The sequence below is a fragment of the Hyperoodon ampullatus genome (assembly GCF_949752795.1).
Source record: "Hyperoodon ampullatus genome assembly, chromosome: 2".
Lineage (NCBI taxonomy): Eukaryota > Metazoa > Chordata > Mammalia > Artiodactyla > Ziphiidae > Hyperoodon > Hyperoodon ampullatus.
Genome location: NC_136915.1, coordinates 132,465,490 through 132,491,445, shown reverse-complemented (window position 1 = coordinate 132,491,445; position 25,956 = coordinate 132,465,490). Strand labels below are relative to the sequence as shown.

The 25,956-nt window shown below is 38.4% G+C and overlaps 1 pseudogene across 1 annotated transcript; it reads right to left on the bottom strand.

Annotated features, from left to right (window-relative positions):
- LOC307065504 (centrosomal protein of 78 kDa-like) lies at positions 1–25,956 on the bottom strand (annotated as a pseudogene). Its single transcript has 6 exons — positions 25,870–25,956; positions 5,142–5,261; positions 4,647–5,038; positions 1,374–1,546; positions 1,210–1,282; positions 1–152 (listed from the first exon to the last, which is right to left on the bottom strand). The product of its transcript is annotated as a centrosomal protein of 78 kDa-like (transcript).

The window sequence follows — 25,956 nt, the reverse complement described above, 5'->3', positions numbered from 1 at the left end:
TCAATCACATATGTTTTCATGAAAGTTTAAACATAAAATCACCTTTAAGATCTAGGCCATGTGATCTGCTCCCTGCCATGTCAGAATACACCCCGTGAAGTTTACTTAACTTGTCTTAAGTGTGATAGAATTCTTTATACCTTGACAAATAACTAAAAGGAAAAAAAAAACCACATACACAATAAGATGAAGAGCCTATACATTTGTCAATCTTGACTTATTTGCTTTTCTTGAGTCAATTGGAGGTTTATAGCCACATTCTCAAAATCATTAACTACAATCTGCCCAAACAGGTAATTGACGAACAGATGCATTCTAAAACTTGTCAGTAACAAAGTGCTATTCCAGTTTACAGCAACAGTTTAATTCTATTTAGATACTAAAACTGAATACACTGAATACTGCAAACTTTATGCCCAACCACTCAGCAAAGTACTACATACCTTTTCAGATATAGGAAAAAAAAGAAAAAAAGAAAAAGCATAAGATTCTTCCTATTTTCATTTCCAAAGATACATCCCAATCTTAATGATCAATCAGTGATTTAAACGTCAACTATAAACCCAGTATTTTATTAGCTGCTATGCAGTATACTAGAGCAATAGAAGAGAGAGGACCTCAAACCCTCTGTTCCCTCAAATTGAAAAGCAGGCTTCCTGACCCCTCCAGACCACTACTGGACACAGGGAAGGCACACTAATGTTTCAGGACCCCAACCAACAGCCACCTGCTTTGTGATTACTTCCATGACACACCCTCACCAACACCACTGAGTTTGCTGCTCCTACGGGACGTTACATGTATTTACTATTTTAACACATAACACAGTGCATCATAATTATGATTGCAGATAGATGTTCTAACAATTTAAAGAGAATGATGACTTTTTTGCTCTTTACATCTTGCTATTTCCCTTCCCATAATATTTCTTGAAGAGAAACCATAAAAATATAGACAAACACAAAACACAGAAAATATACAAAATGTGTGGTTTGTGGCTTAACACAAAGTTAAGTAAAATTAGTTCTGACAGTATCCAGCATGACAAAATTTCATGGTACAAATGAGAATGGACCAAGGTTTGAGCAGGTACAGGAGACAATCCAGGCATGAACAACACAAAGAAAAGGTAGACAGGAAGTAACATGGTGTGTAGGAAATCACGAGACCAGTCTGATGGGAAGAGACATAAACAAGACTGAAACTCACTTTCTAAACCTCCATCTCCAACTGGACAATTCGCAAGACACAGGTGCACCAAAGTGGCCAATTTATTCAATCCCTTTAATATGGAGGAAGAGTTTAAAATTTTACTGGTTTAATTTGCCCCAAAAGCAACTATCAAATGTTGGCAGGACACAATGAAGGCTTACCTTTGTTAACATAGTTAAGCCTCTCTCTCTCACAACTAGCCCACTCAGCTCCACGTTCCTTAGCGCACCCGATGCACTTACACAGCGTTTAAGAGCTTTACACAATTGGAAGGTCACATCTTTATTTCTTTTCGCAGGAACACGACTTCTGTAAACTTTATTTCTGCCAGAAGCTAAAGCAAAATTATTGTAAAATAAGTGATTTAAAACACACATTTTATCATCATTAAAAAGCATTAAAAAAAGCATCTGCTCTGTGCTAAGGATTAGAAACGACTCCTGCCCTTAAAGCCTTCATTAAGGAGGGACATGTGTAAACTCAAAATTTCAATCACATGAGATAAAGAAACATAACCTTTATGCACAGAGGTTCCTTTGGAGGCAGAATGTTATATCCAAGTGATGGCTTCATGATACCCCTGAAGCAGAATCTAGAAAGATGAGGCTATGCAGAGTTGGAGTAGGAGGTGCATTAACTGCAGAGGGAACATCTGTGAAAAGACACTCAAGCCTGACTCCTGCTGGGCACTGTAAATACTGCAGGTGGGGATGACTAAAGGCCAGGGGTCCAAGTGTGAGAAGACACAGAAATGAAAGAGATGTTGGCCCAAGCAAGCCTGGGAGAAAGCATGGCTCGTATCCCACAGGTGGTGAGACCTGGGGCTACCACTGGCTGAGTAAGGGTGCCTCCGCTGATTAGAAAAAGGCTCCCCGCTGCTGAAGGACCGACTAGATAAAGGGAGTGATCACAAAAAGCTCCCCTTCCTCAGGGCAAAGAGCCCTATGAGGCTTGGCCGAACACAGTTCAGACTACACGCCTCCGTGCAGAGCACACGCTGGGCGGCTAGTATGCAGTAACTCTGTGTGGGCAAGCCATTAGCAGCATTATTTTAAGCACATCTTTTTATGTTAGAAGATCACTTAACCCAAGCAGGCGGATGAACTTAGAAGAACTGAATCCAGGGGCCGTGAACCACCCAGGAGTTTCTGCCATAGTCTGGGCCAAATGTAATATGGATGAAGAAGCAAATTTAGGAGGAGGCCAAAATTTACAAGATAGACCCACTGGATGCAAGACATAAAGAAAGTTCAGTGAAGGAACTCTGAAGAGAATGGGCTCTACAATAAATTTTTCTTACATTCAATGTAAAATATTAGGCAAAATTAAGTACAGTGGCCTTTAAGGTCCCTTCCAGCTCTAATTTCTTTTGATTTCTAACTTATTACTCTGGTTAAGTAAAGTCCCTTCAGAGGTACAGAACAGTTCTTATACCTGAATGGGATGCAAAGAATAATCTGACTTCTCTTCACCAGGGGATGAGTTGAACTATCCTTGCAGAAGAGATAACAGATGGTGTGAACCCCAGATCCTGGAAAAGGGCCAGGCACACAATGAGTATTCAGCTTTTTGAAAACAAATGAACAATCATTTCCTCTCCTACATCTTCACACCCTTACTCTGCTGGTTACTTTCTCACAGCTTATAAACATCCTCAAATATACCCACTTAAAAATCTCTCAGACCTATGATTCTTTGGATCTTCTTGTGGGTAACCTAAGTCTCTACCATGCCTTCAAACACCTGTCCTCCCAAAAAGCCCAGATCTGTACCTTGGGTCCAGACCCGTCTACCAGGCCCCTCTAAAGCACTGAAGATCAAGTAAGATCCTCTCGCCACCCCCAATACCTTCCTACTGTGCTCTGTATCTCTCAAAAAGATGCAGCTGTAAACTGTCACCCATGCTTGCTGCCCTCCCTTTTCTAACTGGTCACCAGGCCTCACCCATTCTCTCTCAGATCTGCAAAATCCAGTCCCACCTTTTATAACTTAAGTGGGACCCTCAGATTACAACTCAGCCTGCACCAAATCAACTGCCTTCCACATGGAGGTCCGAGTGAGTCTCTAAACCACAAGTCCATCTCTTCTTTGGTGTTTCCCACAGCCTTCAGGATAAACACCCAAACTTCTGACAGGACAAACAAGGCCCCCTTCTCTTGGGCCCCACTAAGTTTCCAGTATCAACTCTCATTTCTTTCCCAAACCCTGAGTTCCAGTCCTATACCTTAGTTTTGCCATATTTTCTTATAGTTCTCAAACTTTGACACACACTGCTCCCTCCTGCCACCCCAGGACCTTCTACATATCCTTAGAAAGGATGGCACCTCCTCCAAGAAGCCTACCCTGAACTTTCCCTTCCAAGATTCTGTGCTCTGCAAAGGGGAAAGATCGGGGGGAGGGATCCATTAGGAGTTTGGCATTAACATATACACACGACTCTGTATCAACTAGATAATCAACAAGGACCTACTGCATAGCACAGGGAACTCTACTCCATAGCCTGTAACAAACTGTACGGGAAAAGAATCTGAAAAAGAATGGATACATGAATAACTAAACCACTTTGCTGTACACCTGAAACTAACACAATATTGTACATCAACTAACCTCCAATATAAAATAATAATTAAATTTAAAAAAAAGATTCTGTGCTCTGGAGCACCAGAACTCACTTCTTCCAGAGCACTGACTACTGTGCTTGTGTTTACCTGCCGCCCAGTAGAAGGGGAGATTACCTAGGGCAGAAGCATCGTCTCCAGCAGCCCTCGGTTCTGACAACTCATTCAAGTGCCAGGCTACTTTACACACATAACCTGCTTAATTAATTCTAAGAACCCACAGAAAGAGTGGTTATTAATGTCATTTTACAAGTGTGGGGATTGTAGTCCAAAAGAAACCTGCCCAGGCCACAGACAGCATAAGCCATGGAATTCAAACCCTAAGCTGCCTTCACACCGGTGATCTTTGCACTATATGATACGAGTATTGAAAAAAATTTTTTTTTCCTGAACCCTGTTTGAATGGAAAGGAAATGAAGCTGGGATATATCCATTTCCTAATCGCTTTGGTGTGTACCAGGCAAAGTCATTCAACAGACCAGGTAACATCTGTGCAACAATGAACGATGCTCCAAACTGTGCTAAGTGTTCTACTTTGTAGAGTCTAGAAGCATTAACACAGTGCATCCTTGTAACCACCACAGAGACTGGGACCTGTTAAGCCCACGCTACAGATGAGAACACTGAGACCTAGAAGCCTTAAGGCACTTGGCCGGGGTCACCGAGCCGGCAGGAGTCCTAGGCCGCACGCCCCGTCTAGTGCACGCACACCCGGGCACTGGGCACTGGTTCTAGTGCCCACCCTCCACCTTGCACCATCAAAAACCCCGCTTCTCAGCGCCAACACGAGGGGCCCTGGAAGCGGAAAGTACAAACCTGTCTCGACAAGCCGTGGCTGGAAGAAGCTCTGGATACAGATCAGGGGCAGCGGGTGCTCAGGAGCGGCGCCCAGGGCACCCCGCGGAGGCAGTCGGCCTTAAGTCTAGCGGGGCGTCCCGCAGGGAAGCGCGCACGGAGGGCAGAGGCACCAAGTCCTGCAGCGCGCACAGGTCCTCAGAGCGCGGAAAGAAGTCGGCCACGCTGTCCCGGCGCAGCTTCACCGAGTGATCATGGCCCGAGCACGGCCTCGGGGACGCTGGCTGCGGACACGATGGCCACACCCGCCTGGGGGCCGCGGCCCCTCGGGCGCCCACCGCCCGGCGGCTGCGGCCCCGCAGCGTGCGCAGGACCGGCGTCGCAGCCAGAAGACATAGGGCCACGGGCCCCAGCTACGCCAACCCCCCCCCCCCCCATGCCGCGCTCCGGACACCCCGCGTGGCCTGGTGTTGGCGCAGGCATCTAGGCCCTCCACGCCGCGGGGCTGGGGTTTACGTCAGCAGGCGGGACCGTTGGGGCGGGGCTCGAGGACGTCTGCACGCTCGCCGTGCGTCCGCACGCAGCCCTGTCTCCCACGGTGACGCGGCCTGAAGAGTAGGGGCTTGAGCTCTGAGACTAAGGCAGCGCGAAACGTACGAGGTGTGGAGACTTTGGGCTTTCCAAAAAGCGTTTGCTGACTCATCCAAACAAAAGTGAGACCTGGTTGTATCCACGCATTTTAAAAGTAAACTCCCGTAAGTGTCTGTGCTCCCCCCACCCAGGAGAGAGCGTGCACTCCGTGAGGGACACACGAAAGGCTGAGTGAACGTCTGCCTGTGGTCCTTTACCTGGTGCACAGGTGTGTGAATTTATGTGGAGAGCCCTTAATTTCTGTAGTTTCTGCTAACTTGACACGGTAGTTGGCAAATGGTGACGTGTTCCATGCATTCAGGACATGATCGTGGTTACTAATAATCACTTTGTTTGGTACTGACAACTCCACAGAGAATTTACTACTGAATATCCAGTTTCCAGAAGAGAAACTGAGGCGTAGGAAGTGAAGTGACTGAGTAAGAGTAAGGACTCAGACAACTGGTGTTAGTAAATTAACCCTGCAAGGAGGCCGTTAGCCTGCGGTGGCTCTAGTGATGCGGCCGCCTATGTAAACCAACAAAAATCTAAGCCTGTCAACGCCTCAGGGTGGCGAACACTGCTGAGGACAACCAGTCACAAACCACCAACTAGGCTTTAAAGTTATAGCAAGTCAGTCATTTCCTTGCTTTGCTTCTGCCCTTTTAAAATAAACATCTCTGCAGCTCCTGCGGCTGGAGTGCTCCTCACCGCTTCCGCTTTGGTGGTGCCTGAATTGAATCTATTTTTGCTCACGTAAAGTCTTATTTTCAATATGCCTCAGTTTGTCTTTTAACATTGGTCGTAGAAGTTGGATTTGTGTCCAGTTTCTAGAACAGTGGTCGTCCTCTGGTCAGGCCTTAGGCGTTATGCATACAACGTTCCTCTTCTACCACCACCTTCTGGATGCCTCCACCCACTACCAGCTCCCGCGTATCGGATCCCCTAGATGTGGTCAGCAATGGCTTTCACATGCAGCATGCTCACATTATAATATCGCAGACACTCCTCCGTCCTCCAGCCAGCGTGTGAACTGAAACATTACCATTCCTGTTGAAGAGCCTGCTGTGACCACATTCCCAAACACAGCCACTCCCCAGCTGACCCTGGGTAACCACTCTTCTGAACTTGGTCTCCATCACTGCATGGATGTCTTTCTATTTAGGCTACATTTTTAAGTATTCTTCAACCTCATATAGTATTCTACTATGTTTTCTCTTCTTACTTGCTTTTTTTAGTGTTATCTTTGCTAGGTTCATCCATGCTGACACGTAAAGATCTGTCTAGTTCATGTACTTTCCTCACTATGTAGGATTCCCATGTAGGGAAGTACAATAATTTATATGTGCATTTTCCTGTTGATGGACATTTAAATTGTTTCCAATTTTCAGTATGATTTCTGTTTTAAAACATTTTTATATACTTTCTAAAGGTCACTTTACATTTACTGTTATTACAAAATATTGGCTATATCCCCTGTGTTGTACAATACATCTTTGAGCCTATCGTACACCCAGTAGTTTACATCTCTCACTTCCCCACCCCGTATTGCCCCCTCCTCCCCCTCCGCACTGGCAACCATTAGTTTGTTCTCTATATCTGTGTCTCCCCTTCTTTTTGTTATATTCGGTAGATTGCTGTATTTTTTAGATTCCATATATAGGTGATATCCTACAGTGTTTGTTTTTGTTTGACTTATTTCACTTACCACAATGTCCTCCAAGTCCATCTATGTTGCCGCAAATGGCAAAATTTCTTTCTTTTTTAAGGCTGAGTAGTATGCCATTGGTTATACGTACCGCATCTTCTTTATCCATTCATCAGTTGATGACACTTAGGTTGCTTCCATATCTTGGTAATTGTAAATACTGATGCTCCGAACATTGGGGTGCATGTATCTTTTCAAATACATGTCTTTGAAAACACGTGTTTTTGTTCTTTTTGGATTTATACCCAGGAGTGGAGTTGTAAGGTCATATGGTAGTTCTATTTTTAGTTTTTGAGAACCCTCCATACTGTTGTCCACAGTGGCTGCACCAGTTTACATCCCTACCAACAGTGTACCAGGGTTCCGTTTTCTCTAAAAATTGTAAATTTTCTTCCTAGGGGTAATTGAGATGATAGTTGAATAATAACATAAGATCAGGCGAAGTCTAAAGAAATTTTAGAAAAGCTGGATAGAGTAGGAAAACTTCTGTTCGCTGGCGTCTGAATGTTAGAGAGACACCAAGACATGTGGGCCAAGTTGTGGAGAGAAGGGAAACACAGACGCAAGCTTGACACTTGGTGCAGCTTTTCTCCTTGGGGCATTTGCTGATTCAAATGTTACAGCCTAGGAGCTGAAAAGCCAAAGAGTTCAAAAGACTCTAACGACAGAAGCCAAACGGCAAGAACCGTTTTACATTGATAAACAGCATTTTAACTATGTAGAAGCAGAAAATGAAAAGAAAGAACTTTGCATTACATTTAATAAAAGTTTAGAGAGATCTTTGTGGTATATTAGTGAACTTATTTGTGGAAATTTAGCCATGTACATTGTGTTGGAGAGGCACCAAGAGTTCAAGAATTCTCACAATTTGAGTACACAGTTGCCTTAAATGTTGGCATGGTGGCATCCATTTACATAACAATGATTTGGAGGATGTTGTGTTAGTCAGCTCTTGCTGTGATAATGCTGTGGAACAAATCACACCAAAGTCAGTTACATAAACAAGAATTTATTTCTCTTGGACCTATGGGCTAGCTGCAGTGGCTCTCTTTTAGACCTCTAGATGGCTAGTTTTGCTCCGTGTTTTGGGTCAGTTTGAGGTCTGTCACACAAGCCCAACTGTGAGGCCGCAGCTCCCAGGTCCTGTCTTCTCTAAAAGTTCACTGAAACATAAGAGGTGAGCCCAACCGCACAAGCCCATTTAAGGCCTCTTCTGCTCATTTAAGGCCATCATGTCTGCTCATACTTCAGTGGCCAAAACATGTCACAGATCTAAGCTGTATTTAGAATATGTGTATTTGTTTAAAGTTGGGTGCTCTCACAGAAGAATATTGCATTTTGGACAGTGTTAGCTTGGCATTTCCATTGGCATTTGCAAACGTGATAAACGTCGTGTGCACTTTTTCACCTTTGAGAACTTTTTGAAACTGTGGGACAATTTCTATGGGAAAAGAGGAAGGTACATTTTAGAACTCAACTCTAGTTATAGCAGTGTTGGGAGAAGAATTAATGAGATAAGGTCAATACAAATGAAAGATTTGGGATTCACATATTCATAATTAACATTAGCATTCTTCAGAACATTCCTGGAGAATTGTGATGCTTGCTTTACGTGATTTTATCATAAATCATTATAATCTGACCAAGCCACTTCAGTAAAACATACATCATACAGTACATCGCATTTTAGTTTTTCCTACCACTGCACAACTTCTCATCAGGCACGAAAGGCTACATATGGTATGGTTCCATTTATGCGAGATGTCCAGCAGTGGCAGATCCATACACATGGCAAATATTATACATTAGTGGTTGCCAGGGGTTTGGAACAGAGGGAAATAGGGAATGACTCCTTAAAATGGGTGTAGGTTTCCTCTTGGGGTGATGAAAATGTTTTTCAGCTGGACAGCGGTGATAGTTGCACAACATTGTGACAGTACTAAATTCCACTGAATGGTACAGTGAATTGTAAAATGATCAAAATGGTGAATTTTGTGTTCTGTTCATTTTACTACAATAAAAAGGAGAAAGAATTAGGGAAAGACTTAGAGTTTGGGAAAGTAAGGTGAACTGGTCAAGAAAAAGACAGCTCTACTGTTCAGTTTTCTCTCAGCTCTCCCAGTGCATTAATCCTCAGCAAAAAGTAGCCTGAACTTGTAGATGATAGTCATTCAACACAGTGCAGGGAAAAGTAAATAAAATAAAAGGCACCTCTTCTTCTTTAGCACATCTGTGAAAGGTTAACTTCCTGCTCAGCCACATGGACATTCATGAAGACATTTCACTTTAGGTGTCCTCTACTTCAGTACTTTACTCACAGCTCATTCACACATGTAGGCAACAGCATTCCTTAATTCGATGGAATCTGCAGTGCTGGTTGTGATCAGTCTCATGAAAAGAAAAGGGAAGCAGGAAAAAGCCTCCACATTGACTTGGTGGTCTTGACAAAATGGATGCAGAAGACAGCTTGAGTGTCAAACTGGAAACTTATTTTCCTTTTCCTTTTCTTTTTATCTTTCCTATCAGGTCTTCTGCCCACTTCCCACCCCCTTCTTTCAAACAGGAGAGACACTAATTAGCTGCTTTTTTTTTGTTTGTGCTAAAACAACTATTGTTTGGGGTTTCTTGTTGTTCGGTGAACATTTTTGTTTTTACTGCCAAATGAGCTTCGGTGGTTGGTGTAGGGGGTCTCTTGGGAACTTAACTTTTTCCAGTTTAAGTGGGAAAGCTTTTTTGTTTGAATGGGCTTTTACTGGGTGCTTCAAGGTTTGCTCTTGGCTCTTTGATGGGGGACTGGATAGCACTGTGTTTCCTTTGAGGTTCCGATAAATAAAGGATCCTATGTCCTCCTGGGCACTCTTTGTTGATTTTGCTGTGTGTCCTCTCTAATAGCCAGATGCAGATTCCAGGAAAATGACATATAAATGAATATAAGTAATCTAATATTTTTAGAATTTGCTTTGGCCATACTCCTGGTCTTATTCTACTTGTAGCAGATGGCTTTAAAGAGCATTAGCTATGTATATATTAAATATAATATAAATATACCAATATTAAATATTATATTGATATATAAATTTAATATACTAATATTTATATTAATGTATAACAATTATGTATTATATTAATATATATTTTTGCCTAGCGTATATTATATACAAAATATATGGGTAATGAAATGTATTTATATGGTTAATATGTTCATAATATTAATATGATATATCCTGTAAAATTGATTATAGAACAATTATATCATAATATATAAATTATAAATATATATATTTATATATATTATAAATATATAATTATTATTATCTGATATAATACACTATAGTTAATATATTCTATATAACACAATACGTAATGTATTAGTATAAGACAATTATATTATGTAATATAAATATAATACATCTATAAAACTATATATATTTTAATTATACATTACACATACAAGTATGTATAGCTATTTATAATTTTATTTACATAGGAATCTGTTCATCCTAACAATTGATGTAAAAATATGCAATATTTTCAATCAAATGGGCCTTTACCTCACTACCTACACATAACTACTTTTATAATCATGAACCCTGTCTAACTCATGCTTCCATATCTCGCAACCTGCTTTTCTACACATGCACATAGACGACACACATTTATACACGATATATATGTATCCTGCCAGTTTTCAGTTCAATGTATATAACTATATAATATATATAATTATATTCCTGTGTATGTATACAAATATAAATCAAAGGTATGTGTATAGGTATGTATTTCATATGTTTATATAACTATATCATACAAATAATGTATGTGTATATAAATACATGACTATATACATACATACCCAGAAATATACTTCTTTAAACAAAAGGGACCTAAATAAAGAGTTCTCTAAGAATAAAACTAGTTATGTCTCACTGTTTCAATAAGAGTTTATAGTTTTCTACTGTATGTGCTTCTATAATTGTTAGGAACAATTCCCATTTGTTGAATGTTAAGTTGTTTTAATTTTTTGCCATTATTAATGAAGCTCTAAAGAATACGGTGGGCAAGTTTACTTGAAAAACTCTCCTGAAGGAAAACGGTTAGGTATGCTAGGTTAAATGTACACAACTTATTTTTAAGTGCGTGGTTGATTTTTGAAGTATGCAGTAGAAATTTCCAGGACCCATGAAAGAAGGGTGGTACATGTGTGAGAGTTATAGCTATATTAGGAGTGGATTGAAGATCTTGATAGCTTAGAACAGAAGCTGGAAATCCTGCTTTTATGGAGCCAAGTGGCAAATATTTTAGGCTTTGTAGACCAAAGAGCAAAATTGAGGATATTATTTAGGTACTTAGGTAACCATTTAAAATGTTACCAGTTAAAATGTGAAAATTATTCATAGCTCACAGGCCATAGAAATAGGCATCTGTCTGGATTTGTAATACAGGCCATAGTTTAATGACACAACTGACATAGAGACTTGTTTATAAATGGCCATAACCACGTGAGAGGCAGGAGGTAAGACTCCATCCCTACTAGATGGGAAGATAGAAGTAAACCTATCTATCCCTTGCTTCACCTTCAATGAAAGGGTGTGCCAGGAGAAAAAATATCTGCTGGCAAAGGGAGACTAAGACCAAATTCTCTTGGCCTCTGCTCTGGGTAGGAAACAGGTAGGAAATCTTGAGAATTCTGAACCCCAGATCTGTGTTCCCAGTGTTTGGGTTGCAAATTTATGTGCGGTCTTGCAAACAGAAGCTAAGAAATTAACTTAAAATGCTCCCAAATCGGTGGTATTCCAAACACAAAACTAAACCCTTTCTGGAGAGGTAGACCTTCAACACAGACCTATAGCATTCCCACAGATAAAGTTTAGCTAAACATGAGCTCATGATCTAAATTTACACAATAATGAAGAAATCAGCTAGAAGTGGAGAGAATCAGCCAAAAACAATCAATACCAGAATTATATTCCCAAGGCCATCCATCAGATGTTGGAATAATCAGGTGCAAGGCAGAAAATATACATAAAACTAGAACTGAAACAAGGAACAAGGATGTTTTAAAAGACTGGGTAGGATCTTTAAAACATTTTTCAAGTACATGTCATTGATAAAGCTAAAAACTCGAAGGTTGTGTAATACAGCAGATTAATCATGGAGAAGTGTGAATTTATGCTGTTTTTAAAAATATGGCAGGTCAGATTTTCTGCCTAATTATATAAGTAGGTTTATCTTTTAAAAATACACATTATTTTAAAGATTTTTTGGCTGTAAAATAAGTTAAGGTTATTTCAAAGGGCTTCTCTCCAAAGAAAAGTGAGAAGTAGCAAAACACAGAAAGTCAAGGGGAAAAAATGTCAATATATACATTGCAGTAGGGTGAACTAAGCCTTAGGCTAGCAACAGTGTGGACGAGCTGACCCTTAGATACTTACAACTAAGCTGGAATCTTCAAAAAGTTCCACTATTTATAACTAAAAAGATTTCTAAAATTAATAACCAAGTGTTTCAATTGACATCAGAAGAGTAAAACAATAAACCCTGAGAACATAGAAAAATAGATAATAAATATATGAGCAGAACTTAATAAAACAGAAAAAAAGTATAAAATTGAGGTGATTTAGTAAGTCAAAAGAATATTCTTTGAAAAGATTTAAAAAACACACTTTGATTAAGCAAAACAAAAACATAAGTAAATAATATACAGAAAGAATCCGGACAATGTTAGAGCAGAGAATATATGAAATGCCAGTAAATTTGAACATTTCTGTAAAGTGGACAATTTCCTAGCTCCTAAAGTTTACCAAAACTGACACAAGAGGAAATTTATAGCTGGAGTTCTTTCACCAGTAAAGGAATTATGTCAATAGTTTACAATCTTTCACCAAGAAAATACCAGACCCAGCCAGATCATTTGGGAGGTGAATTCTATGGAACTTCTATTAAACAGATAACATCAATATGAACAAAGAAAGACTTCTAGAGATAGCGAAGGAAGAATTCTCCTTTATTCATCTTATGAAGTCTATATAATCCTAATACTGAAAATAGATTAGGACTGTAAGGAAAAAGAAACTTACAGGTCAAATTTACTTGTAAATATAAAAGCAAAAATGTTAAACTATGATATTAGCTACCCAAGTTCACTAGAGTAAGAAAAAGCATGAGCAAGTTAGGTAATCCAATGAATGAAAAGGTAGTTTAATGTCAAGGATATATATCAATAGATTGAAAACACCACATTTTATTTCTTTCATCTGTCTCTTTAAAAAATGATAATTGATCTCTCTTGTACTAGGCACTGTGCTAAGTCACTTACATATTTACTCCTTTAAACCTTCTATCATCCCTGTGGGAAAGTTCTATTTTGCTTCCATTTCTTAGCTAAGACTCTAACCCCCAGGAAAGTGAAGCAACATTTGTAAGATTTTGTGGATGGTCAGTGATGGGACCAGTACAGGAACATCCAAAGTCTGTGCTTGGAAACAGTGCCCCATGTTGACACTCACATTACAGATGAAAGGAAAGGAACCATGCACTTACCATATAGATTAAGTCTCACATTACAGGTTAAAGGAAAGGAACCATGCACTTACATTATAGATTAATACCCCCATAACAGGTTAAAGGAAAAAGAAACATGTGCTTCCTCCAAAGTTGTAAAGAAAGCATATCCATTTCTTAATATATTTCCCAATTTCTTTTGCTTGTTTTCTGACCTTTGTAGTGCATTTTGCCATGAGGCAAATTTTTATTTCTTATATAATTAAATGTATCCTTTTTACTTTGTATCTGAGAAAGGTATTCCTCATGAATACTTTATTTCATGTCTCCCAGGTTTCTGATACTTCTACAGTTTCATTATTTTTTAACTTTTAACTACTTGCTGTATCTAGAATTTAGTAATGATAGCCATATTTTCCCCCTTTTGTTGAATAATTTTTGCTACTGATCCAAAATGTGAATTTTATTTTAAACTCAATTCCCTTATGCTCTTGCATCTAATTTTAAGATGCTTCCTATTCCACTGGTTGTTTTGCCTATCTAAAACAAAATGCTACCTTAGTTATAATGTAATTATAATATAATAAATGTAATTAGTAAACATAATACGACATATAATAAATAGCATATATAAAATAACAAAATATAATTTACCATATAACAGGGTCCAAGGAGAGCAATACTATACAATCACTTGAAATATCCCACAAAAGATAGTTTATAAAATTCAATATTCATTTGTAATTTAAAAGAAAGAGTAAAATAGGGATTGATGAATGGTTCCAAAATAAGGAGAAATTATATGTCTAAAAGAGAAAGATATAAATGATAAACTTTAATAACACTGGCAATAAATGCAGGACAAGATGAGGATGCCTGATATAATGTTAAAGAAAAAGTATTATGTAACATTGTTTTTGCAGCACTGATGAGTTCAGTGAAAAGAGAATCTCATAGAACAGAGTATCTCATTCTTCTTAATGTCTGTACACTTGTCCATTGCATGAACATAACAGCTTATTTAGCCAATATGTTACTGATCTGCATCTGGATTTCTAGGTTTTCATGGAATTTTATTATGCACAATTGTTTCAAACACTAGGACTTCCTCTTATGTTTATATCTTTTGAAAGAAACAATATCTCCACAGATGATTTATCTGTTCTGGCTGCTAGCTGACTTTGGGTACTTCTCAGTTCTTCCCTTTACCTTCCTTGTCAATATGAAAACGGAAGGCAAGAAGTTCTCCTGTTTAGAGGCTGTCAAGATAGATCTTGGTGATAAAGTCTTGGTGGTAAAGGCTAAAAGTATCAACCCAGAACAAACGTTTTTCCAGCTGTAAGTATGTGTGATTCCCTTGGCTTGATTCCGTAGAGGATGTAAGACAAGACTGTAGAATCTGCCGTCAAAGTGCTTCCAGTAGGATGAGCTAAGTCAAGTATGGTGGCATATGTAATTCAAGACAAAATATAATGTCTCCTTTTCTCTCCTAGCAAAACTTGGTGGAGTGAATGTAGAAGTCACTGTATGCTTTGAATTAAAGGAACACAATAAATCTTGTTTTGGAAGGTAAGTATTCTGGTCTCTTTGTGGAGATGAATTGGAAATTGTCTAGAAGAAGGAAAATGAGGTTAACCAAAGTTAAACTCATAAATAATTGAGCATTACTTAAATATCTGTGGTCTATGTTTGTCTTTGATCATAATTTCTCCCAATTTATAGACCTCTTTGATACTTGATGAATCCTTGTCAAAGATGCACTTAACAATGGTTATCACTTGTGTATTAGGTTTTGCCTGGGCCCTGAAGAAACTATCCTAAATTACCAGCTATGATTGTCACTTCATTTCCTCACAGAGAACAATCAGAACTCCTTGTCTTAAGTGGCTTGGAATGTGAAACTAGTTAGTCTCTTAGATAGTGTTAGAGGAACCTACAGAGCCCATTGGTGAAAGTTTGGAAAACATTGGGCTTCTTAAAATTGATTCTTGTAGTGCTATAGGAAAGATCACTGAACCAAAAGGATAATGGTGCTTCTGGTTCTGTTGTTAGCGTTCTCCATGGAAACATTGCTGAAGCTTCTGGACTCAATTTCCTGCCCCATGTGTGAATGTCACTGAAAATATCCAACTCCATTCTATCCCCATATAACTTCAGGAACTAAGCAAAATGAAGACTCAAAATTCATTTCAAATAATGAAATGAATATATAACGTAGAATGGAACTGGGAAAATACCTGGTTTAAATTCTGGAAAGTACCAACTATACAATTCTGGATAAGTTGCTTACTCTTGCTTAGACTAATTTAATGCCCATCTCACAGGATGTTATGATGATTAATTTAATATCTTTGTATAACACAGAGTGTTATGTAATTTCTTCTTGTTTTTCTTGAGTAAATACATATCCTTAAGCAACTCACTGTAAACAATAGTTACTTACTTGCTTAAATTACTCTTATCTTCTATTATCGCCTGAACTGTGTCCTGCTCAAGTTAATATGTGGAAGTCTTAACCCCCAATACCTCGTAATCTGACTGTATTTGGAGATAAGGCCCTTAAATAGGTAACTGAGGTCAAATGAGGTCAAATGGGTGGGCTCTAATTCAATATGACTGGTGTCCTTATAAAAAGAAAATATTAGGACACAGACATGCACAGAGAGAAGACCATGTGAAGACCAAAGGAAAACATGGCATCTACAAACCAAGAAGAGATACCTCAGAAGAAATCAATCCTGTTGACACCTTATCTCAGATTTCTAGCCTCTACACCCGTGAGTGAGTAAATTTCTGTTGTTTAACCTCCTCAGTCTCTGGGACTTTGTCATGGCAGCTCTAGGAAACTAATACAACTTTTTATGGCCTCCTTGTCTCAAGTTGAAAGTTCAATATTTGGTATCATGGCTAAGAAACAAAAATATCATCTACATTCCTTGTTGTGGTCTTTCTTCCCCATTCTCATCGCTAGTAATTTCCATATTTGGGTCTGTTTTCTGTATCTTGTAAACAGAGCGTTATGCTCATTTCTTGTCTTACTGCTAATATACAGTAGATGTGCAGATACCGAATAGATTTTGGAGAAGTGCAACATATAGTTGGTACATGTGTGATATGTGTGTATTCATATAATTTATACTTTTTCTCTATTTTCTTCCTTTGGTGTGAGCTAAGATTCTCTGCTTTTGTGACTAGCGCTCCTGAATACTAATCCCTGAATTTAATTCACCAAAAATTGTGAAAAATAATAATCATATGGGGAAAGAGAGAGTGATAGAGGGAGAAGAACAAACAATCAGGCAAGGGCAGTACTGTGAATTATTAGGGTCTTATTAATAAGATTATGTTAGTCTAGAGGAAATGACCGTAAGTACCATCAGTGAGCCCAGTTGGTCTTTACTGAGTGCTAGACACATCCCTGAGTTCTGTTCTTAGTGTCCAACTGTATGATGACTACTGTCTGGAAGTATTATCTGAACAACTAAGGTCACTTAATGGAAAAGGAATATGTCTTTAGAGAAGCAACAGTAATTTTTCTATCTGATTAAAAAGCAATGTTGACTGTCTGGAAACCTCAGTCATATTTGTAAGCAGAAAAGCATTGGCTATTAAAAGTGGATGACGTAAAGAGATGAGCAGAAACTTTGGTGATAGGTATACCTGGATTTAATTCTCACTTCTACCACTTGGCAGCTGGATAGCCTTAGGCAAGTTTCATACCTCCCTGAAATTCACTTAATTCAGTCTGTAAAATGGCATAATAACTTATTATAGCATCCTTTTAGGAATTTTAAATCAGTTATTGAAATAAAAGTACACACTATATAGAGAAGTATGGATTCCTCAATAGGTGTTTGACCTTTCATTTCTCCAGTATCCCACCCCCATCAAATAAAGAAAAATACTTTTTAAAATTTACGAATATTTCATTATTCTAAAGTTAAAGCCATAAAAATAAAAATAATCAAATGGCCTACGATCATACCATTAGAAGAACAAAAGAATAGGTGTTCATGAGAGTTCCAAATTAGAATACAAGTTTTCATTAGGCACCTGTTTATGTATGCTATTCTGCTCTTTAAAATAAATAATTAAATTTGAAAGACTTATTTCCTCACTTTTAAGACTTTATTAGTTTACAAATTACATATCGACCAACGCTAAATATTATACTGACCCATGCTAATGAATTCAGTACAGAAAACAAAAAACACTGCACTCAAGCAAACTACATATATATGTGATTGTGTATATATATATATATATATATATATATATATATATATATATATATATTACTTAAATGCATTTATATCCTAGCGTGTCTCATAAAGCATTGTGGTAACTCACCGGAATACATACAATCAAATATAATGGCAAAAGCGCTCAATATAAACAGGGCCAAGGAAACATAGACAGAAGATGAAGAAAAGATGAGGGAAATGTGAACAGGAGGAAGTGTAGTTAATCGAGTTGTATGTTTTGACCTTAAGATTCTCTGTGTGGGGACTTCCCTGGTGGCACAGTGGTTGGGAATCCGCCTGCCAGTGCAGGGGACATGGGTTCGAGCCCTGGTCCGGGAAGATCCCACATGCCGCGGAGCAAATAAGCCCGTGTGCCACAACTACTGAGCCTGTGCTCTAGGGCCCATGAGCCACAACTACTGAAGCCCGCGTGCCACAACTACTGAAGCCCCAGCGCCTAGAGCCCGTGCTCCGCAACAAGAGAAGCCACAGCAATGAGGAGCCCGCACACCACAACGAAGAGTAGCCCCTGCTCGCCCCAACCAGAGACAGCCTGTGTGCAGCAACAAAGACCCAACACGGCCAAAAATAAATAATAAATAAATTTATTTTTTTAAAAAAGATTCTCTGTGGATAAAACAACATGTAAATAATTGGTTACAAAGCCACATTATTTGAAGGTGCCAGACTGCACATTAACAGTCTGACACAAAGGGACAGCACAGGAAAACTATTCAAAGATAGAGATTTTTAAATATTTGCAGTTTGAAACCTTTTAGAGCACGTATAATGAGCTCGACACACATTTCAACACTCAACATGTTAATCACATGTTCAAAGTATGTCTCAAAGTCATTGGAAATAGCTGTTGTCTCTGTCCCTGATATCCAAAACTGATCTGTGATGTGTAAAACTCAGGAGGTATTGATATCCACTTTTTGGCATCTGAACAGGAAACAAAGTTGTTTCGCAGTGATAATAAAGAATGAAGTAAATGCAAAAGGATACAAAAGACAAAGTACTGAGGGAATGTATTAACAGAACGAGTCAAACTAAATTCTGGTGAACTGGGGCCTATGATTGTACACACTCCATGGAAATACCCCAGCCTAAATACTGGCATCGGAGGAAGGGTACTGCGAAGCCCATCACAGTATAATCCTTTAAAATGTCCCTTTCAAGGTTGGCTCCACTCAACACTGAGTATAGGAAATCTTCCCATCAGGCAGAAACACGGGCTGCCCAATGATTGACCAAGAAATTAACACACTAATGAATAAATGATGCTAATTTATTTCTATCCCTGACAACGGGAAACAGCACACACTCTGTGTCAATGGTATGTCCTCTTTCCCACTTTTCTAAGTGGTAAATTATGTTTTTCCCTTCATTGCTTTATATCATGTGTGGCAGGCATGATGGGAAATGGCTATCAATGGTTCTGTTATTGATTTCTACCTTCATTTCACTGTGGCTAAAGAAGATACTTTGTATGATTTCAATTTCTTAAAAATGTATTGGTACTTGTATTGTGGCCTAACATATGGTCTTTCCCGGAGAGTGTTCCATGTGTACTTGAGAAAAATGTGTATTCTGCTGTTGTTGAGTGGAGTGATCTATATACGGCTGTTAGGTTTAGTTGGTTAAATGTGTTATTCAGTCCCCCTACCTCTCTACTGATTTTCTGTCTAGATGTGTTTTCCATTATTGAAAGCAAGGTATTGATCTCCAACTATTATTTTAGAACTATCTATTTCTTCCTTCAATTCTGTCAATGTTTGCTTCACATATTTGGGGGTTGTTTGGTACATATATGTTTATAGTTGTTCTATCTTCTTGATAGATTGAACTTGTTATCAACATATAGTGGCCTCCTTTTCCTCTTGTGATAGTTTTTGATTTAAAGTTTATTTTGTGTGATAGTAACATAGCCATCCCAGATCTATCTTCCTTCCTTCCTTCCTTCCTTCCTTCCTTTCTTTTTCTGTCTCTCTTTCCTTCTTTTTTGTTACTATTTGCATGGGATATTTTATTCTATGCTTTAACGTTCAAGCAACTTGTGTCTTTTGAAATCAAGTGAGTTTTTTGCGGACAGCATATACTTGGATTATGGTTGTTTTTAAAGTCCATTCTGCCAATGTTTATCTTTTTATTGGAGAGCTTAATCCACTTACTTTTTCAAAAATTACTGATGAGGAAGAACTTAATTCTGTCTATTTCCTGCTTGTTTTCTGTATGTCTTATGCATTTTTTGCCCCTCATTTACTTCATTACTGACTTCTGTGCTTAGCCAATTTTCTTGTGGTGAACTCTTGATTCCCTTTTCATTTCTTTTTGCATATAGTCTATTGATATTTTCTTTGTGGTTATCAAGAAGATGACATTTACCATTCTAAAGTTAAAACAATATAATTTCAATTGAAACCAACTTCAGTAGCACACAGAAACTCTGTTCCTCTACAGTTCCGTTCCTCCTCTTTACATTATTATTGTCACAAATTACACCTTTATACTTTGTGAGCCCAATAACATGGATTTATGATTATTTTATACATTTGTTTTTTCAATCATGTAAGAAATAAAAAGTAGAGCTACAAGCCAATAACACAATACTGGCTTTAGTATTTGCCCATGTATTTATCTTTACTGGAGATTTCTATTTCTTTCTACAGCTTCGAGATGCTGTCTAGTGTCCTTTCATTGCAACCTGAAGGTTCAATTTAGCATTTCTCATAGGGCAGTGGTAGGAAGTTGTAAAATAAATGCCCTCAGCCTTTGTTCATCTGGGAATGCATTAATTTCTCCCTAAGTTTTGAAACCAGTTTGGCCAAATATAGAATTCTTGGTGGACAATTTTTTTTCTTTCAGCACTTTAAATATGTCTGGCCTCTTGCTTCCGTGGTTTCATATAGGAAATTAGCTCTAATCTTTTTGAGGATCCCTGCTTTGTAACAAATTTCTTTTTTCTTTCTCCTTTGGGAGAAAAGATTCTTTCTGTGTCCTTTGGCTTCTGAGAGTTTGATTATACTGTTTTCTGCTGTGGGGTTCTTTGAGTTTCTCTTAGTCCTGAAATCAGCCAAAGATTTATAGCAACCAAACACATACTGAACCAGGGAAGAGGCAATTTGAAAATGGCAGGAAAGCTTTGTGGCATTTTTACTTGCCCTTGCCCCATCCACTGTTAGTGTAGTGATGGTGCTAAAGTGGTGGAGTCTTAATGCAGTGATAGTCTTAAAGTAGCAGCAGACCATTCCTAGTATGGGACCCTCAATCCTGCTTCAGGAGGGAGCAGAAGAGACCGTACTCTCAGATTATTATGTGTATCTGTTCTAACCTATCTGTTCTGGGAGCTACCTGAAGGTCTGACACACGATGCTTATCTCTGTCCTAGCTAACTTGGAACACAGTCTGGAAAAGCAGTGGTCAATGCTCAAAAAAAGTGCAAGGTGAACTAACAAAGCACAGATGCCTGGGGCAGAAGACTGTGCATTGAAATAAAATAGACCACATAAGATGCAGGAGCCAAAGTTGGGGGAGATTCTTTGGGAAATTAGAACCTACAAAAAGTACACGTGTCCAGAGAAATTAGGAAAGCCACATGCATGTTCTGAAAACACCAGAGGAGTCTCTAAGCTTTTACCATGGGCTGAGCCCTGAACTCAATGCAGGTCAGCTAAATGATGAAGGAGTGATCCAGCAATCTGCACAATGGGCAGAGGTGTGTGGTTTTGAGTGTGCATGTGGATGTGCTTGTGTGTATTTATTTTTGTTTGTTTTAGGTGCAGGAATTCAAGGAAATCTCTGTCAAAACATTAGCTAAACATGAACTAAAGTAACAGAGATTTCAGTGCATACATACGATAAGGAAAACAGTCATTGCAAAAATAGTTTGGAAAGGTCCCTAAACAAACAGACTACTACAGACTCCAACAATCAAAAGCCCAGGAAACCCTGGGAAAGTGGGAGAATCTGATTTCCATAGATACCACATTATAATATTTGAAAGACAAATTTTCAACCAAAAAAATCACAAGGTATAGAAAGACATGGAAAAGTATGGTCCATTTAAGAAAACAAATTAATTGATGAAACCATCCCTAAGGAAGCCCAGACATTTCTCCACTGCATATTCTTGCCTCCTTTGTCATAGATTCATTGACCATAAGTGCATGGGTTTCTTTCTGGACTCTCTATTCTGTTCCAGTGATGGATGTTTTTGTGCCAGTACCATACTGTTTTGGTTACTGTAGGTTTGTAGCACAGTTTGAATCCAGGGAGCATGATTCCTCCAGTTGTGTTCTTCTTTCTCAAGACTGTTTTAACTATTCAGGATCTTTTGTGTTTCCATACAAACTTTAAAATTATTTGTTCTAGGTCTGTGGAAAATGCCCTTGATATGTTGATACAGACTGCATTGAATCCGTCGATTTCCTTGGGTATGATGGTCACTATAACAATATTAATTCTTCCAATCCGTGACCATGGTATATCTTTCCAGCTGTTTGTGTCATCTTTAATTTCTTGTATCAGTGTCATATAGTTCCCTGGGTGCAGGTCTTTTACCTCCTTAGGCAGATTTATTCTTCTGTATTTTATTCTTTTTTACGCGATTGTAAATGGGATTGTTTCCTTAATTTCTCTTTCTGATAGTTCACTGTTAGTGTATAGAAATACAGTAGATTTCTATATATAAATTTTGTATCCTGCAAATTTACCAAGTTCATTTTTGAGCTCTAATAATTTTTTGATGGTGTCTTTCAGATTTTCTATGTATCATGCCATCTGCAAACAGTGACAGTTTTACTTTTTCCTTTCCATTTTGGAGTCCTTTTATTTATTGACTTTTCTTGTCTGATTGCTGTGGCTAGGACTTCCAAAAGTACCTTCAATAAAAGTGGTGAGGGCTTCCCTGGTGGTGCAGTGGTTGAGAGTCCACCTGCCGATGCAGAGGACACGGGTTCGTGCCCCGGTGCGGGAGGATCCCACATACCACGGAGCGACTGGGCCCATGAGCCATGGCCGCTTAGCCTGTGAGTCCGGAGCCTGTGCTCCGCAACGGGAGAGGCCACAGCAGTGAGAGGCCCGCGTACCACAAAAAAAAAAAAAAAAAAAAAGTGGTGAGAGTGGGCATCCTTGTCTTGTTCGCGATCTTAGGGGAAATGCTTTCAGCTTTTCACCGTTGAGTATGTTAGCTATGAGCTTGTCATATATAGCCTTTATTATGTTGAGGTATGTTCCCTCTATGCCCACTTTCTGGAGAGTTTTTACCATGAATGGATATTGAATTTTTTTCAAAAGCTTTTTCTTCATCTATTGAGATGATCATATGGTTTTTAGTCTTCAGTTTGTTACTGTGATGATAAGAGACCTAAGAGAGCTACAGAGGCTAAGTGACCTTTCCTTCCCTGAATGGGTAGATATCCTTGTTCTGCCTTCTAATTGAGTTAGTATCTGAGTAAAGAACTGCCAGGTGTCATTTAGTTCACAATACACTGCTGTGGCAATATAGAAATGAATTTGCCTAAATCATTTGGCTTTTCTAAATTATAGTAAATGAATATACTGAATGAATACTTCAACTTAAGGAAATGTTCTTAAAAATATATTAATGTAGGCACTTCAGCGGAGAATTGAAAACAGAACAAATAATTCAGGTAAAATTAAAGTACACTCAGTTGTATCCCGTTTCCTCTTGTAAATCTCTCTTTTTCATTTGAGTGGACAGTCACTGGAGAATATCTGACTTGGGGCTAAGGAAATCTAAGCCTTCTTGGCCACACTGTATTCTCTTATGTCGTTTAATAAAGACACCAGTTGGGTTGCTGAAAAAATAGTGGGAAAAATCAATCCCTCACATCCAAAGGGCAGCTCTTGAAAATATGTGGATTGTTGTAGTCATTTTGCTCTTCTGGCCTCAGAAGTTCTAATCTTAACCTTAGCCCCTCATGCAGAGAGACTTTTTAAACCAATTCGCACATTACTCATTATGTGACTGTTGAATAAGAGAAACCCAGCTCTTTTCCTGTGCTTTCAAGCAGTTATCTTCTTCAAAACTTTGTTTGGATTGTTATACCTTAATCTTGCCTGGCAAGGGACTTATGGGAAGGTTCTTATTGTTTGAAAGTTTGGTGCCAGTATCTGCAAAGAAAGAAGAAAGTAAAGAAGGAAAGGTGTGTTTATCAAACATCCCAATAGTGAAGGTGTGTGAAAGCAACTTTTGAAAAAGTGAATCTGTCAGAGTTTAGCCATATTATTACATTTTATTTTATTCATTGAACATAAATAATTATCAGTGAATCCTTTCTAGATTTTCTAGTTTCCCAAAGTTCCCTGTATTCACATTCTAAGGTGAAAAATGGTATTTTAAGTCACTGCTCTCCACCTTATATTATTTATAATCACTCCTCATGACCTCTTCCTTCAAAGAAACGTGATCCTGAGAAGTGTCCTTTGTTTGTCTTTGTGGAATAAGTGATGGGGATGCATCCTGGAGACCTGTGAGATGTTTAAATTGTGGCCTAATGAAACTAGGATGGAGAGTTCTGGAAAGATCTGGAAAGATGGCTGGTAGAGTGTGGCCAGATGTGGGAGAAGAGACACGTACAGAGAGAGGGAGAGGAAATTTTCAGAGGGAGACAATTAAACAAAGAATTCAATAAGTTTTGTTGTGTGGTGTGGGATGCAAGCCTTTCTCTCCCCCTTTCCTTCACAATCTCTTTGTTAAAGATTGTGTTTTTCATTAGTTTTACTAAGATAGGATTTGCCGTTTTCTTTGGATACTGAGAATGGACCCATGGAAACAGTTACATTTGGGTTATCTCTGACTGTCTTTAATGAAGAACATAAATATTGGCCACACTATCTATGCACATGCTATCACTATGCCTTTTTTGTTCTCTGTTCATATATCTAAGTCCTCTTCTTTGAGGTCAATCTCAAATCTCATCTGAAATGTACATTTATTGATAGATTCAACCCATAATGAACTGTCCCTTCTTTGTGCTCCTTAGGCTCTGATTATTTATAAAAACTCATTTTTGAACTTAGACACTGTCCAATATGATATATTAGTTATTTCATCAGCATATGTTATATCCTCAACACAGTTATAAGCTTTTGTGGGGCTGGGATCATACATTCTGTAATTTTTCTCAGTACTTACACTTACTTTGATAGAAAGTGCATTCATTCATCTAAACATCATTTATTGAGTGTTAATTAAATGTCTCAACTCAGTCAATATTGTTTGAATGAATGCATGCATGAATGAGGGAGTATGCAATAGGTAGCCTAAGTACCGCCCGATGTGAAAAAACCGAAAACATAAACACAAAAGCAAGCCGAAAAGTGGACCAGGACTTTCTGTAAAAAATACTGCTTTTGTTGGATGAGGCCATGAAAATCAAAATGCTCCTGAAAGGTCTTAAGAGCTGACCAAGAATAGTAAACAATTGAAATTCTCTCAGGCTTATTCAACCCTATCACTGGACACATTTATACCTCTCAGGAATGTTATTAAAAGAAGAGATTAATAAAGCTTTTATAGATGAGTTGATAAATCTCTAAATATTTAAATCTTCATTTCCTCCTAGGTTTCTCTAGTTTGGGTTTCCAAAAGATTTCAAGAAACCACAGGATAATTAAAAAATTAGACATTATCTTTCTTACCTTCATGTTTTTTGATGGTAAACACATTGTATTTTCTCCATAGTGCTGCCCAATTTCCACCAGTACAGTTCTTAAGTGAATTTTGCTCTGGATGGTGGGATATATAAGATGTAAATGAATTGTTTGTATATGTTTTAGAATTCTTCAAAAGGGCCTGGCCATGGCAATGCATTGAATCTTACTTAAATAAGTAAAGTAACTTCCTCAGAATTATTATTTTATTCTGGTTAGGATACTCTCTGCCCTGGTTTGTTAAAATTTCCCTCTAGTGTGTTTTTAATTTTGTTTCTGATAGGGTCCTAGGATTTATTGCCACACCCATCCTGCATCTGGTTTTCTTTGAATTACTCTCCTTGCAGTTTCTGATTCATACAGGGCCTTACAGGTTAGTGACAACCTGGCCATCACAACTCTGGGAAGGACAGGCCTACTTTTCAGAAGTGTTGATGTTTTCTGTACCTGAAGGTTTTCAAGAGATATCAATCTTCCTCACCACCTCCCTTGGCCCTCTTAATGGACTAAGCAGTTCCTCATGAAAGTTCTGTAGGATATCTGTACTAACTTCTCCATATTGTTCCAT